The sequence below is a fragment of the Pristis pectinata genome, chromosome 15 (genome assembly GCF_009764475.1).
Source record: "Pristis pectinata isolate sPriPec2 chromosome 15, sPriPec2.1.pri, whole genome shotgun sequence".
Lineage (NCBI taxonomy): Eukaryota > Metazoa > Chordata > Chondrichthyes > Rhinopristiformes > Pristidae > Pristis > Pristis pectinata.
Window position 1 is genome coordinate 33,804,008 of NC_067419.1, and position 18,311 is coordinate 33,822,318.

The following is an 18,311-nucleotide window of genomic DNA, read 5'->3' on the forward strand; positions in this document are numbered from 1 at the left end:
CTGACCCCTGGAGCACCCCACTAGTCACAGGCCTCCAGTCGGAGAATCGACCTTCAACCATCACCCTCTGCTTCCCACCATTCAGCCAATTCTGAATTTGGAACTTTACAATTCATTTGGAACAGTACAAATTTGGAAGGATGATAAGCACATAGAAAATGAAATATCATTGTGTTTTCAGAACAAAAGAAGCAATAAGGGCAATTAAAAGTGCATTTAACAGTGGACCTTAAAGGAGTAAGAAAGCAATTTAAAAGTGGGGATCATGCTTTTAAAGACTGACTTGAGTTACTTAAAAAAAAGCAAACTAATAGATTAGTAGCATGGGTCAAAGCAAGTAGAAGGATGTCTATAAAAATGAGAATGTTATTACACTGAGAAAATTTGGCCCTCACAGGGAGGGTATATGATGTGCAAAGCCTTTCTTATATTTGGTTGTGGGTCGTCAATGGTATTTCTCACAAAGAATCAGCTGAAGTAAAATGAAAGAAGTTAGTCCTAGGATTTATTGTAGATGGTCTATTGAAATTGTTTAAATTAGGTGCCAAGCTCAGACACATCCCTAAGCGGCTTACCATCAAAAAGAATGTTGATTAGTGACCTCTTGTAACCAAATCCAACCACTCAGTAGGGCCTGGGATGAAGTGGCTGGGCTGGTACCACCAATGAGCCAACAGTTGAATGTTATCTCATCCTGCCTGCACATTCAGCCAGCACTTATTAAGAAACTTTCCTATCACGTATTCTTCAACTAATTAGGCCACATGTGAACAGAGTTATGATGAATGCAGTAGACCTGCCAGAGGCTACATTTGAGACAACTCAGATATAAGGTATATAAGATATTTATTTATTAGTCACATGTACGTCAAAACACACAGTGAAATGCATCTTTTTGTGTTACTGAAAATGTGCTGGGGGCAGCCTGCAAGTTTCACCACTCTTCCGGCACCAACATAGCATGCCCGCAGCTCCTAACTTGTACATCTTTGGAATGTGGGAGGAAATTGAAGCACCCGGAGGAAACACACGCAGACATGGGGAGAACGTACAAACTCCTTATTGACAGCGGCGGGAATTGAACCCAAGTCGCTGGCACTGTAATAGCATTATGCTAACTGCTACTCTACTGTGCCACCCTACACTACCTTACACTACACTACAGATTTGGGAAGGTTGTCCTAATAAGGGTGCTAACTCTCTCCTTAACATGTTTCAAAGTTCTAACGAGTCTTAATGTTGTTGTGGGTCTGGATTCACAAATAGACCAGAACATGAAAGGGGAGCAGATTTCATTCTCAGAAGGACAATATTAAACAGATGGGCTTTTGTGACAATCTGGTACTATCACAGTCACCATTACTGGCTGTAAATATTTATTTTAGATTTATTTAATTACTTGAAATTAAATTCCCCAGTTGTCACTGTGGTTTCAAATTCATGTCTTCAGTCTGGTGAAGCAGTGACTTCATGCATCTCTCTCTCACTTATTTATACCTTGCCTTATATTGATCATCACCTGACCATCTTGCCCATATCTCATTCCCATGTCTTCATTCCCATCATTACTTCTTTAAGTGGCTTAAATTAACATTTTAAGGATGAGAGAAGCTGAGTTGCACAATTTGTGAAATGAGATATAATGTTTGAAATGGCCTGAAAGGGAACACCATGTACAAAATGGTATCAGATTCTAAACTAGATTAGTAAGTAATGCCTTCAGTAATTAATTTTTCCATTTTTGTACTGAATGTCAGTGGTGAAGTTGAGTGGCTACATTATCTGTAATTCTCAGTTGGTTTGCAATTAAGGTGGAATTCAGCAATAACACTATTTCAATTGTGCTTTTAATTTAACAAAGTGTTTCAAGGTACTTCATGCAACATTATGAAATAATATTTAAAACAAATATTAAGGCAGATGACAAAAGTCTTGGTCAAAGATATCAATAGATGCGGTCTGAAAATAACAGATGTATTTGGATTCCCCATTTCCGGTCTGTTAACTAATCCTCAATCCATGTTAATATGTCACTGACAAACTATGAATGCTAATGTTATGTAATATCTTCTGGTATGGCACCTTTTATTGAAAATAAAACCCATACTCAATGTTTCAGGGACAGCTTCTTCCCTTCTGCCATCAGATTACTGAATGGTCCATGAACCCCTGAACACTACCTCATTATTCCTCTTTTGCACTATTTATTTATTTTTGTAACTAAAAGTAATTTTATGTCTTTATGTCTTGCACTGTACTGCTGCTGCAAAACAACATGTCAGTGATAATAAACCTGATTCTGATTCTGAAATACAGAGATACTACATTCTCCCTATTCTACCCAGTTAGTTGCAAATTCAGAAGCACTAAGAGAATTGCCAAACAATGCAAACCTGTTCAGGATTTCTTTTCTTAAATAAATATTGAAATCACTCAGGTGCAGAGTAGAGAAGACATTGAGTGTATGATAGAACGTCAGGAGCTTGTATGTGGAAGGGAAAATTTGGGAGTGGAGGGAAGTTAAGAAAGTGAAAGGAACCACCAAGCTGTGTCTGTCTCCAAAGGAAAAGAGTGGAGGACACTGCCTGGCCAGAGCATAGAGGAGAGGCAGATTCACTTATAGCTTTCGAAAGGAGGCTGGATACATATTTGAAATGAAAGAATTTCCAGGGAGGGTAAGACCAACTGGATTGTTCTTATAGAGCCAGTACAGAGTTGACAGGCCAAATGGCCTCCTTCCTAGCTGTAACCATTCTGTGATTTAGAGACTGAGGGGGAGGGGGGATGCAGGGAAGGTATCTTGGTAAGAAATTTGGCATAATACTTGAGTGGCCAGGTTGGATTGTAAATGAGATGCCAGAGGTGTGGACCAATCTGAGTTGCTCATAGTATAAGGAGGTGCCAGAGGAAAATTGGAGGAAGGAGAATAGGGGGGGCAGACCCAAATGTGATCTAATGATAAGAGTCACACTCTCACCAAGACAGTACAGGGAAGGTAAGAGGTCAAAGTATAGCCAGGTAGGAGAATTCATTTCAGGGCTTCATCCGTGAAATGTGAGAGCTCCCAGATCACTGGGACTCATTATATTTAACAATAAAGTTACCTATTTGGGCAATTCGTGGAAGGGACAGAGCAGCTTGTGGGAATAGATATTTGGCTTCTGTTTGACAAAGTAGCCAGAAATTTTCTGTCCTTCAAAAGGGACATTAAACCAACAGTGGGCAGTGGGTCCACTCATGTTTTGTGTGCGAAACCACTGCCCCTGACAATATGCTTTCTTGCATAAATCTCCAGGAATGATGCATAATGGAAACAGCCAGCATGCGTGGTGTGTACAAGGACTTGTCCTCCTCTTGCTCTGCCATTGCTTATCATAGTCATGGGTGCAGTGGATACAGGACTGGGGATAGGAGAGGATGGGCTGTTCAGAGCTTCAGATAGTTGTGCTCTGAGTTGAAACTTGGATTTTCAGCACAAGGCAACAGAGGGAAGGTAGCGATTAGCTGGGGAGAGAGTTGGTATTGTAATCATGCAATGGCTTGGGTCCAGTGAAAGATGAGGAGCATGGCCAAAGGATGCTTGAATCAAGGGAAGGAGTTGTGAGGATCTGAGTGCCAGACTCTGTGGCCACTGACCTGGCCTGGTAGACCCTCTAAGAAATAAGCATTATGTGCATTGTGGCTTGATTGTGCATAAGCAGCCTGCATTGATTGTAGGCCATGCATTCATTGATGAATTTGGTTGAAATGGTGCATTTCATGCAGTTCGATACCATTGCACGTGCCTTGATGCTTCAATGCCTTGCTGAATCAGGAGGACGGCCCAGAATCAATTTGACATTCAACGAGAAACATGTAGTAAGTATCAGATTTCAGATAAAGTGCCTTTGCATAGCAAACTAAAATGTTACTCCACCCAAGAGAACTTCCTGGTATTAATGTACCATAAGATATCTTCTACTGTGATTTTAGGATCATATCCCAGAAATTGTACTGAACTTCATGCTGAGTGATGATGAATGTTCCAGTCAATTGTTGATGTGAAAACGTAGCAGGAATTGATTTGAAAGAAGTATTAGAACAAATGTAATGGGCCGATTGTGAGCTTCAGTAGGGATAAATAATCTTGCACGATTAGTGCTTTTTTATGACAATACAGAAAAAGTGACATGTTCCAAGTATAAAATAGTTAAATTATAACTCATAATGAGCAAATAATAACAGATAAAATCTTATTAAGCACAAAGAATATACATGAAATTAATTTTCTTCCTTTATTTATGCATTTTTTTTTCCTCAGAACACTGAGATGATAGGAAGTAGAGCATGTACCATGATGCCAGCACTCACTGGAGAAGTCATGATTAAATCCTCTTTCATACAACTGCAGAGAGATACAAGCTTACACACAATGGATGTGTTCCCTGTTATGACAAATGAGATAAGTGTTATTGGACATTGTGAGGATCCTCCTACATTTAATATCTGCAAAAATAAGGATTTAGCTGAAAGCTGAGCACATTGATCTGAACACATTGCAGTTTTTGAAGAAGCTACGGAACATGGACATAATGATTCATTTCCCATGTGTGCATTATTAATGCAGCATTGTAGAAAATATTCACAAGTCAAACATTGCATACACAAGAAAAGTCTCCTCCACCTTGGAATGGACATTATTGAATGTATCATTATACATATTCCCAAAGCAATTAAATTGTGCATTGTTATTATCTGTAAGTTAAAATATTGCAGAATTAGAGACATTTAATTCTATCATGATTAAGTTAATCTAATAATACACGTCCTATCCCGATGCATCACAGCTTTGTATGGCAACTGCTCTGCCCAAGACTGCAAGAAATTGCAGAGAGTTGTTAACACAGCCCAGTCCCATCACACAAACCAACCTCCTCTCCATTACTTCCCAACACCTTGGGAAAGCAGCCAACATAATCAAGCACCCGTTCCACCTCATCATTCTCTCTTCTCCCCCCTCCCATCGGGCAGAAGATACTAAAGCTTGAGAACATGTGCTACCAGGCTCAAGGACAGCTTCTATCCCGCTGTTATTAGGCTCTTGAACAGACCTCTTCTCCGCCAAAGATGAATTTTTGATCTCTCAGTCTACCTTGTCAAGGCCCTTGCACTATACTTGTCCATCTGCACTGCACTTTATACTGTATACTTTATACTTTATAACTGTAACATTATATTCTGCATTCTGTTTTTTTTTCCTTTTTTGCTGCCTCAGTGTACTTACACATGGAATGATCTGTCTGGATGGCATGCAAACAAAAGCTTTTCACTGTATCTTGTTACATGTGACAATAATAAACCAATTACCAATGAGTACACATAAATCTCAGTCATCAGATGGATTATTGGGCTGGATCTGAAATTTTTATTTTGCTTTCTCTCTTTTACTGGGAGCTCATGCCCACAAATAAGGCTTTTGGTTGGGGTCAAGTTTCCAATGAACCAATTTAACTTGCACAGTAGTATTCTTACTGGAGAATATCTATGTTAAAGGCCAGTTGACTACAAGTTCAAGTCTAAGCCAGAATATGCACACTTGAGGCCAGTGGAAACATCATGTTATGGTTGCATTCGTAGCAGTTTTTTGTACATAATAGCTACAGGCATAGATATCTACAGTTTAGGAACAGGATAATAAATGTTATGGAGTCTAATCCCCCTTTTTTACACTTGTAAGTCAAAAGCAAAAGGAAGGAACAACATTTATGTAGCACCATTCACACCCTCAGGACATCCCAGGCATTACGCAACCAGTGAATTGTATGGCTATAATGCAGAGTACATCACAGTCTGAAGACATGGGATGATGTCATTCTGAATGGAAGTGCTTCAAACATTAAAGGTGAGTAAGTTAGTGACTTTATAATCACTTTATTCCTGGGGAATGGGGGAGGTGAGGAAAGGTGAGGAAATGGGGTAGGGTTGCAGAACTCTCTATTCAACCAGGATACACAGTGTGCTTGGCACAAACAGACAGAAATCATGATTTATTGATCCTGACAACCCATAAATATACTTTAGATTGGGAGATACCGGCCTGAACTAACTCTTACGGTATAGTCCCTGCAGTTTCTCCCTAATTATTGCATCATTAGATGTTGACTATTGAAGCAATGTGTCAATGTTCATATTCAAACTGAGATTAGGAGTGTTCAAAATAAATTAGGGCATTAGTTTTACAGAGTAACTCAGAGAAAGTGACACCCATTGAAAAGTTAAACTCATTTGAGAGCAAATTCCATAACAACTTGCAAAAGGGATTTGCACAATACTGAAAGGGGAATTGCGGTGCTTGGGGAAAAAAGGCAGGGAAAAAGGATTGACTCGATCACCCTCTCAAAGAGCTGGCAAAGATGCAAAGAGCCAAGGAATATTTCTGCACTGTACCCTTCTTTAATATCATACTAAAAACTGGCATTAAAAATTCAGTCACAATCTAAGATAAACTTTGACCTAATATTCAGGAAAAATTGAATAAAGGTGATGAGATAATAAATATTTGAACTTTTAAGTTATGAAAATCTTTAACAAAAGACTAGATATTTGATTCCCTAGCAGGTGAACACAAATCAGTGCAAGGAGAAGGAGCCCATTTGCACTCATGCAAGGTTTAAATCTCAGCAATCTAGAAGATCGTGAATAGGGTCTCATGTGACATGTTATGGATTGAGCTGATACTATCTGGTGTTACCACAATTAAGCCTGCAACACTCACCATCAGAAGACATGAAAAAGAATCTTATAATGATATAACAATGTGAAATTTGAGTTATTTACAAGTTATATTGTCCATTTTGCAATAATTTCAGTTTATTTCTCTTGTAAAATATAGAAAAATGTGTCAATATGACACAGTTGCAATCATTGTTACTTTTATCTGACTATCACTTGGACTGCTAAACCTTGCTTGAGTTATTATTTGGAAGGGATAGGTGCCATAGTTTTTAATTCCATCAAATACTTAAAATCTCGAGAAAGTTTCTGGGATTTTTACTCGTTCATAAGAAACAGGTAGCATTGGTGAGGCTGGAATTTATCACCCATAGCTTATTGTACTTGAACTGATTATCTTCTGTGGTAATGTAAAAATGTATGTAGTTATATATAACTGAATGTAAATTATTGACATTTGTTCTCCTCTAAGTCAGCAGGGGTCATGATGCTTTTGGGAGCTTAATTTATGTCAGTATTGATCTTTGGCAGATGCCATTTTGGTTCCTCTCTGTAAAAGTTGTGCTTGCAGACATGTACTCAGCAGAATCATGGAGTCATAGAGTTATACAGCATTTAAACAAGCCCTTCAGCCCAACACATCCATGCTAACCAAGGTGTCTCCCTGAGCCAGTCCCATTTGCCTGCATTTGACCTATATTTCTCTAAACCTTTCCTATCCATGTACCTGTCCAAATGTCTTTTAAATGTTGCAATTTTGCCTGCATCTACCACATCCTCTGGCAGAGCATCCTGTGTACCCATCATCCTTTGTGAAAAACTTGCCCCTCAGGTCCCCTTTAAATCTTTCCCCTCTCACCTTAAACCCTCTAGTTTTAGACTCCTCTACCCTGGAAAAAGACAGTGACAATCCATCTTATCTATGCAGCTCATGATCTTATGAAGTTCTATAAGGTCCAACTTGAAGAAATTAAATAACCTTCCTGAAGGTTTATATTCAGCCTCTCATTTTTTTGTATGTTAGAATACAACAGCTTCCTCATTTACATTAGAGGGCAGCTTTGTTGTGGATCTGGAGTCATAGGTAAACCAAGTAATGCTAACTCAGTTGGATTTTTACTGCAGTTTTGCAGTCATGATTACTGATAACAGCGTTTAATTTGCCATGGTTGGATTTGAAGTTATAATCCTTAACTCAAGCCTCAAGGTGACTGGTCCAGTAACATAACTGTTAAGCTACAATACATTATTCAGCAAATTGTGTGAAATTATGATACTTGGGTGAGTTTTCTAATCCTGACACAAGGCCTATCCAGTGGACTTGCAGGAGAAATTAATGGTCGGAAAACACAGACTCCAAATACCTGACTTTACAGCGTGTGCTGTGATTGGTGAGCCTCCTTTACCATAAGATGAGAATATTATTTCTATAATGTTATGGTTATGTTATCTTTCCATTCAGATGTTTACTTTCAAGCAAAAAGTTGTCAAGAAATTGTTATCTTTGTAGAAAGCATGGATCAGTCCTGATGCAGTGTCTCGACCTGAAATGTCAACAATTTCTTTCATCTCCACAAATGCTACTTGACCCACTGAGTTCCTCCAGCAGTTTGTTTTTTTTCTCCAGATTCCAGTAACTGTGGTCTCTTGTGTCTCTAGATTAAACATTAATTGGTTTGAAATGAAAAAGCATAAGTAAAAATGATGGCAAAACCGAAATAAAAAGAAAGAGACCCATTTTAGCTTAAATTCCCTGGCAGGGATCCCATAGATTTAGTAGTAGATTTGGTTGCCAATTTACATCTCCTTTGATGTTGCTTTTTAATGAAGTACTCTTTAACAAAACTAAATTACTATTGGTCACATTTCATTTTTGTTACCTAAGTGTTAGGCTTATGATAGGTTTCTCGGTACGTGATCCAAAAAATTCCACAGCAGAGTTAAGCTAATTTTAATTACCTTCTACCTAATCTAGGAAGTTCGTAGAGCTAAATAGCAAAAGTGGAAAACTCTCAACAATTCATGTGATAGACCGCCAGAGCCACAAATTAGCACTTCATTTTATGTTGTGTCAACTCAAACCACATTGAAAATGTTAAGTCATTTTTGACATTCGCAATATCTTTGAACCCATAGCAAGTTGAGCATTTTATTCACAAAAATACCCCATTCACAATCCAATATAAACATTGTTTTAAGAGCCTTTGTCTTTTGTATAGTTTGCCTCACATTTTTCCCTTTCTAACACTGAAGCAAGTAAATTTGAGCGGGGGGTGAGGTGGTGGGAGGTGGTGGAGACAATATACCACTATATTGAAAAAGCAAAGGCAAAACATCAATTTCTGTCTGTAATCACACTATATCAGACAGCAATCAGGAAACCTCTTCCGGTAATGTGGTTTGGCAATTTCAATATTTTTATCACTAATTTAAGAATGATATTGACAGAAATTTGCAACTTATGTCCAGGACACACGTTTTGCCTAAGTCTCTCAGAACTCACCTTTAAAACTGAGTTAAAGGCACAATGACATTGAATAAGGCGTGTCAAGTTAACAGATAAGCACTAGAGTCTCTCATCTGCTTTGTTCAATGACTCTGTGGAAGGGTATTCTCAGGGAAGTTACTTCTATCACCTGTTTGTAGACAGACTTTATCAGATTATGCTAACTTTGAGAATACTGCTCTTCAACTTCAACACTCAAGTGCTGTCTCCTTCATCACAGCACTTTGCAGCTCTTCATGATGGGTAGTGCTCACATTGTGATACAGTGGGATCCAGAGAAGCAGCATGACTGAGACTAGCAAGAGCTTCAGGAACAGGAGACTGTTCATGGAAAAATAGATTATCAGAGGGATCCAGCTTGTTAGCAGGGTCTATAGACAAATCTTGTACCCAGAGTCTACAGGGTGAGCTTATTTTTCCTTGGCCACCCTGAGCATTAGTGTCTCAAGAGATTTTACCAGTTTGTGGAGGAAGATCTGGAATCATCTGGACCAATGGTTACCAAACTTGTGCATTTTGGGATCCTGAACATGAGAGCATAAGAATATAAGAAACAGAAGAAGCAGAAGTCTCCTTGAGCCTCCTCCACCATTCAATAAGGTCACAGCTGATCCTCCAATGATTCCAAAGATTCATAACTCTTCAAGTAAGAAAATCTTTCCTCATCCCACTTCTAACTAGCTGGTCCCTTATCCTGTGATTGTAGCCCTAACTCTACAACTTGAGGAAAAGGTCTCTTAGACTCTAACCTGTCAATGTACCTCAGATTGCCTCTTCTTCTTTTAAGCTCCAATAAGAAAGACAATCCTACTCACTCTTTACTCATGGGCAACCACTATCCTGAAATCACACCAAATTTCTTAGCCAAGACTTTTATTTCTCTGTAGGATTCTCAGAAGAGCTTCCATGATTTCTTCACCCTCTGGCAGTCCACCCTCCTTGATCTATTCACATCCTATAGCAAATTTGGGGGCTAGCTACCTGGACATGAGGTATACCTTCAACCACTTGGTTGATCTCCCCAGCAATGAATCTAAGCATCAGGACAACGACCAGTTCAACTGAGGTCACCAGTCCACAAGAAATCCTATGAGGCAAGAAGTTACAATGGTGAAGATGTGCATCTGGTTCTTTAACCAATCTAGAGATACCTTTCAATATTTAAGAGCCAGGTTTCCAGAGTGGTAGTGGTCTGTGGGTCCTGCACCAATTTGTATATCAACAGGGATTGGGGGCACAAGCCAGACAGGAAAGTAGAAGAGGAAGAGCATGAGGAGGAGAAAGATAAAGATGCCTTTGGGGCTGGAGGAATGGACAAGTTCATCATGTGAAGTTAAGTTGGGTTTCAGGTTTATACCATCCCACACACACAAGGGAACCTCTCTTCTGCCACTTTTTTACCAACACAATCCACTCCTGCAAACATGTAATCCTAGCCCACCTGACCCTCCCAGCAACTCATTATTCAACATTCTACATACAAGAAGATCTCACTTACCAATCACTAGGAATGAATGTTTCAGCCTAGAAAGTGATATTAGGAAATATTTTTTATCAGAGTCTAAAGAAATGAAATAACACTCTGACATCCTCATGAATGTTCTTACTTCAATGTCAATATGTACTCTTGCTCTTCATTGAACTACAATATTGTTCATCCCCTGTGGCTACATCTGAGGTGGAAGCAAGTTGTTCAGATTACTTGGCCAGTTTCCTTTGGGCTTCTGAGCCTGTTAAGTGGGTTGGTGTAAGATCAGATGTATTGAAGTACATTGAAGGGGTGTGGAGTCATCTATACAACACTACAAATGGATGTTTCACCATGCTTAGAACATAGAACATAGAAAAATTACAGCACAATTCAGGCCCTTCGGCCCACAAAGCTGTGCCGAACATGTCCCTACCCCAGAAATTACTAGGCTTACACATAGCCCTCTATTTTACTCAGTTCCATATACCTATCTAACAGTCTCTTGAAAGACCCTATCATATCAGCCTCCACCACCGTTTCCGGCAGCCCATTCCATGCACTCACTACTCTCTGAGTAAAAAACTTACCCCTGACATCTCATCTATATCTACTCCCCAGCACCTTAAACCTATGTCCTCTTGTGGCCACCAATTCAGCCCTGGGGAAAAGCCTCTGACTATCTACCCTATCAATACCTCTCATCATCTTACACACCTCTATCAAGTCCCCCCTCATCCTCCATTTCTCCAAGGAGAAAAGGCCGAGTTCCCTCAACCTGCTTTCATAAGGCATGCTCTGCATTCCAGGCAGCATCCTTGTAAATCTCCTCTGCACCCTCTCTATGGCTTCCACATCTTTCCTGCAGTGAGGCGACCAGAACTGAGCACAATACTCCAAGTGGGGTCTGACCAGGGACCTATATAGCTGCAACAATACCTCACGGCTCCTAATTTCAATTCCCCAATTGATGAAGGGCAATACACCATATGTCTTCTTAACCACAGAGTCAACCTGCGCAGCCCCTTTGAGCGTCCTATGGACTTAGACCCCAAGATCCCTCTTATCCTCCACACTGCCAGGAGTCCTACCATTAATACTATATTCTGCCAACATATTTGACCTACCAAAATGAACCACTTCACACTTATCTGGGTTGAACTGCATCTGCCACTTCTCAGCCCAACTCTGCATCCTATCTATGTCCCGCTGTAACCTCTGACAGCCTCCAAACTATCCACAACACCCCCAACCTTCATGTCATCCGCAAACTTACTAACCCACCCCTCCACTTCCTCATCCAGGTCATTTATAAAAATCACAAATAGTAAGGGTCCCAGTACAGATCCCTGAGGTACACCACTGGTCACCAACCTCCACTCAGAATATGACCCTTCAACAACCACTCTTTGCCTTCTGTGGACCAGCCAGTTCTGGATCCACAATGCAATCTCCCCTTGGATCCCATGTCTCCTCACCTTCTCCATAAGCCTTGCATGGGGTATCTTATCAAACACCTTGCTGAAATCCATATACACTACAACTACTGCTCTCCCTTCATCGATGCGTTTAGTCACATCCTCAAAAAATTCAATCAGGCTCCTAAGGCAGGACCTGCCCTTGACAAAGCCATGCTGACTATTCCTAATCATATTATACCTCTCCAAATGTTCATAAATCCTACCTCTCAGGATCTTCTCCATCAGTTTACCAACCACTGAGGTAAGACTCACTGGTCTATAATTTCCTGGGCTATCCCTACTCCCCTTCTTGAATAAGGGAACAACACCTGTAATCCTCCAATCTTCTGGAACCTCTCCTGTCTCCATGGATGACACAAAGATCATTGTCAGAAGTTCTGCAATCTCCTCCCTCACCTCCCACAGCAACCCGGGGTACATCTCATCTGGTCCCGGCGACTTATCAAACTTGAATGCTTTCCAAAAGTTTCAGCACCACCTCTTTTCTAATATCTACATGCTCAAGCTATTCAGGCCACTGCAAGTTCCCACTACAATCCCCCAGATCTTTTCCCATGGTGAATACTGACGTAAAGTATTCATTAAGTACCTCCATTATTTCTTCCAAATCCATACACACTTTCCCACTGCTGCACTTGATAGGCCCTATCCTTTCACATTTCATCCTCTTACTCTTCATATACTTGTAGAACGCCTTGGGGTTTTTCTTAATCCTGCCCGCCAAGGCCTTCTCATGTCCCCTTCTGGCTCTCCTAATCTCTTTCTTAAGTTCCTTCCTTTTAGCCTTGTACTCCTCCAGATCTCTAACATTACCTAGCTCTCCGTACCTTTTGTATGCTTTTCTTTTCCTTTTGACTAGATTTATTATAGCCTTCATACACCACGGTTCCTGTATCCTATCATGACTCCCCTGTCTCATTGGAACATGTCTGTGCAGAGCGCCACACAAATATCCCCTGAATATTTGCCACATATCTTCTGTACTTTTCCCAGAGAACATCTGTTCCCAATTTAATCTTCCAATTTCCTGCCTGAGAGCCTCATAATTCCCTTTACTCCAAGTAAACACCTTTCTAGCCTGTCTGTTCCTATCCCTCTCTAATGTAACGTAAAGGAGATAGAATTATGATCACTATCACCAAAATGTTCACCCACTGAGAGATCTGACACCTGACCAGGTTCATTACCCAATATCAAATCAAGCACAGCTTTACTCCAAGTAAACACCTTTCTAGCCTGTCTGTTCCTATCCCTCTCTAGTGTAACGTAAAGGAGATAGAATTATGATCACTATCACCAAAATGTTCACCCACTGAGAGATCTGACACCTGACCAGGTTCATTACCCAATATCAAATCAAGCACAGCCTCTCCTTTTGTAGGTCTATCTACATACTGTGTCAAGGACCCTTCCTGAACACACCTAACAAACTCCACCCCACCTAATGCCCTCACTGTCTGGAGATGCCAATCAATGTTTGGGAAATTAAAAACCCTCATCACAACAACTCTGTTATTCTCACACCTTTCTAGGATCTGCTTCCCTATCTGCTCCTCAATAACCCAGTCACTATTGGGCGGCCTATAAAAAACACCCAGCACCGTTATCGACCCCTTCCTTTTCCTAACCTCCACCCACATAGACTCCATAGACAATCCCTCCACAACGTCCACATTTTCCGCAGCTGTGCCACTCCCCCACCTCTCTTGCATTGCCTGAACTGGAGGTCATTGATTGTGAGAGCAATGGCTCACATTCCTGCTGCTCACATCTGTTGGAAACTCCAGTCATGCCTTTTTGCTCCCTTCTCCCAGCAGCAGGGAACATAATGTACCTGTGAAATGGCATGTAATCAAATAAGAATGACTGAAATGATGGCCGGGCATTGCTATCTGCAATTCCATTTTTCCTGCTGTTCTTGCTTTCTGGCCCATTTGAGTCCACCATATGTCATGCATGTAATGTGTCTTTAACTGAATTGCGTGCATTGTCAGCACACCCCTTCAGTTTAATTGGCTGAGAAAACCCCAAACAATATGTTAATACCGTGGCTGTATTAAATTGGCACTGACAGGTGCTGCAGAAAATTTCAGGTATCCTCACTGCCTTCCACACCCACTCGCCATCTGCTTCTAGTGTGTTGAAATAATAAAATTCACTCACATCAAGTGTTGAACTACCCCAGGATGTCAAACTTACTCTCGTTAATTCTGGAGGTATGAAGAGACACGTCCTTCAAACAGACTCCGAGCTTTGCCATGGGTATGCAAAATTGTCAAGCACATTAATCTCATAAAGAAACCTGGGAATCTCAGAGAAAAATATTACTTCTGCTCCCTGTAGGTGTATGTGATGTAGAGTTGCACTGTCTCTGTAAATGAAGTGAACCAGAGCGTTACCAATGGTTCTTTTTCAAACATCATGAGGCCGCAGATTAGAACTGAACAAAGAAGGTGATTGCTTAGGAAGAGTATTTGCTAATTCCTTTATGCTGATTAACTGAGAGTAAAACATTTTGCTAAATACGAAGGCTAGTGAAGTACTAGTGATTGTGTACTGAAAGTAGTGTCTTAATTTACTTAACCAATAGTCTCAGAAGTTGTGTTACAAATTTTAATAAGAGACCTATTACACTCTTTGCCTCTGTCCACTTCATTGCAAGTTTGCTTAATGTTTTTATACTGTTTCCAGCCTTCTGTGCCACACAGTCTTATTTCAGTCAGCACCATCTCCACAGATATAGCCAAGAATCTGTAGGCCCTTCCTGCTTCTAACTCCTGCTGGATTCTTTCTGTGGCTGTCATAGAGTCATAGCGTTGTACAGCACAGAAACAGGCCCTTCAGCCCACCATGTCCATGCTGACCTTTTTGCCTTCAGGAGGCTAGAGGAGATATTAATGACATCCTTCTTCTTTTGTGCTTTAACTGGCTATCTTCTTTCAAAGAATGCACCAGAAATAAGATTTTCTTCCCTTGCTTTCTGTGTAAACATTTCAGGAGAAGTTTTAAAGTTTCACAATCACCCTGAATAGTAAGTGAGGACTTTGAAAAGGAGGAGGTTATAAATTGAAGTTGATTTGTGTTGCAACTGCTTCATGTTGGCAGGACATATTCCCGTGGGAATAAATCTTGACTAAGTCCTTTCAGTCCATTCCCTCACCTGATAGTTACCTCCACCATTCTCAGGCCTACTGTGATCTCCCTCTTGTTGGTTCCAGGATGCATGGTGATTGGCCTGAACAGGAAGGAACTGAACTAAGAATCTGAGCACTAAACTTCCAATGACAGGTTGGTAAAATGAAACTGGATCTAAACTGGAAATATTGTCTCATTCTCCACCAAAACCCCACCTATTTCAGTGAAGATCTTAGCGTAAACCCAATCTTGTATTTCTTAAGGATGACCATGAAATAAATTAACTGTGTAAACAGAGTGTTGCTGGATTCTCATTTCCTCAATCTATATATGGTCAATTTTACAAAACCTATGGGGTAGAATATATGTGTGATACTTCCAAAGTACATTGTATGTTGCCTAGAAACAGTGACCTAAACCGAAGTATATGATCCTTTTCTCCCACTTTTCACTGCATTGTTATCACTTGATCTTAGAGAAATTTACAGCAGTGAAGGAGATTGTTTGACCCATCATGTCCATGCTCAGGTTTAAAGAAGATAAATTTTTCACTAACCTGTCGTTTTTAATCAAGGAGCCTTAAAGACTATCAGAAGAATAAAATATCATTTTCTGTCACAATGCATTGCGTTAATGTTACAACGTTATATTTCAAAAGAGTTTACATCCTATCTAGTATTATAGTAAAGAAGAATTGCCAGAAGGCATTGATGAAATGTTTTAATTGGGGAAAATAGCTGCCATTACAGCTGAATGCTCCAGACTGCAGTTGTGTGTTCATTAGAGGACTGATTCAGCACATAATACTAATAACTCAGTAGCATGCAGGGAAAAGTATAATCTCTGGGTTTAGAAAATAGCACATTCAATCAATGCCAAACAATAGAATCTTAATGGGAAGGTTTTCCATGTGAGTGCTTTGTAAAAACAGCACAACTCCAACCCTCCAGATAGACTATTCTCAGCCAGAAGGTAAATGATTTGCCCATGTCCAATGGCAAAATATGTCTAATGGGCATTGGCAGAAGCTGGTTACTATCTAAACCTGTGTCTCATCCAGCTGAACATTCAATGGATAACATAATCTTTATATAAATCAACAGACTTGAGCTGTCTGGGTTCTGTCTGTGCTTGGTAACATTAAATAGACAGGAATACCTTTCTCACTGACAGTGCAGGGGCATACTTTGTTCTTAATCTGAACAAAGTTTACTGATGGGCATATTCTAAGCTTTAAAGCTAATGAAAACAATAGATAATTTTTGTTCTGGTTAAATTTATTGACAAACCAAACTCGAGCAGTATGAAGAGATAATGTGTAGGTTTCCCAGACAATACAGTTATAGGGCACACCAGTTGTTTTGATGATCTCCAATCATTACAATTCAAATAAAATGTTATTTAATTTTGAGAATAATGCTTTCCTTTCCCTGAATGAAATGGGAGAATAATGATAGGTATTATATGCATTGTTTTGAAGAAGAATTAACAACATATTTCAATCATGTTAATAGATTATACAAGGAAATGCCAATATAAATCCAGAAACTGATGTTTGTATGTCATTTGAAACCTAGCAAGAGAAGGAGCCCATTCAGCTCTTCTCTCCTGTTCTGTCATTCAATGGAATCATGTTTGATCTTTTTCTTACCTCTATCATAGTTTCCACATTCTTAATATAATTTTCCAGCAAAAAAAAACCTTTGAAATATTCAACTGAGTATTGCCATAACAGCTTTCTGAAGGAGACAGTTCCAGATAACAATAACCTTTGGTGTGAAGGAGCAACTTTTGACTTCTTCCAGCACTGAGGAGAGGTTGGATTGGCTAGGCTTGTATCCGTTGGAATGTGGAGAGATGATTTGATTGAAACATGTAAGACCCTGAAGGGTCTTGACAGGGTGGATGTGGAGAGAATGTTTCCTCTCATGGGTGAATCTATAACTAGAGTTCACTGTTCAAATATGAGGGGTTGCCAAGTTAAGACAGAGGTGAGGCAAATGCTTTTCTCTCAGGGAGTCATGAGTCTTTGAAACTCTCCTCCTCAATGGGCGGTGAAAGGAGTGGCAGAGCTAGGTAGATATTTGACAAGTTATAATGAGTAGATGAGAATGCAAAGTTGAGAATTTGAAGATATAACTAGATCGATTGTGTTCTTGTTAAAAGGCAGAGCAGGGATTGAGTGGCCTACTCCTGTTCTTAATTCATATGTTTCATCGTTCCAGTCAAGCAAAACACCCTCCCTGCATCCAGCCCATGGGATCCTGTCAGAATTTTGTATTCTTCTTCAAAACACTTGTAAATACAGACTACTCTACCCAACTCCCTTAGACCAGCAGTCCCACCACCCCAGGCATCAGTCTGGTAAACATCTGCTCTCAATGCAAGTATATCTTTTGTTAGGTAAGAAGATCAAAGCTGCACAAAATACTCCATCTGTGGTCCTTGTAGTAAGACAGCATTGATTTTTCTATTGACTGTTGGATTTTCTTTTCTGCCTAATTTGAATCTTACCTACATAAAATATTATTTTTATTTTAAGCTTTCCGCTTTCCTGCTGGAACTGTGGGCCTTAGGTCTTGTGATTGCTGAGCTGTAACAATGTAGCTGTATCCTTTGTGACCAAAGTTCCTCTTGCCTTCACCAGCACTACACATTGGCATAGACATTTCTGTGTTGGGAGAACCCTGGGTCGTGTTAATGGTAAAAATGATAGAATTTCATAAGAGACATAATTCTTTACAGGAGCGCAGTTGCAGTCCATTGCTCTGTGTGTTGTTAAGAGTGGGGAGTAACTGGAGGTGGAGGTAGGAGGTGGTGAGGGACAGGGTTGGAGAAAATTGTAACTGAAGATAGAAATTTTTACTTAAATAATATTCAATTGGCTCCTGCTAAAATCATAACCAATTCCCACCGGGTATATCTGAGTACATAGCAATCAAATGTTATGTCTTTAACTCTGCTACGCAGCCCATACTACTTATGAGTGATACCATTTCCACGATTACAT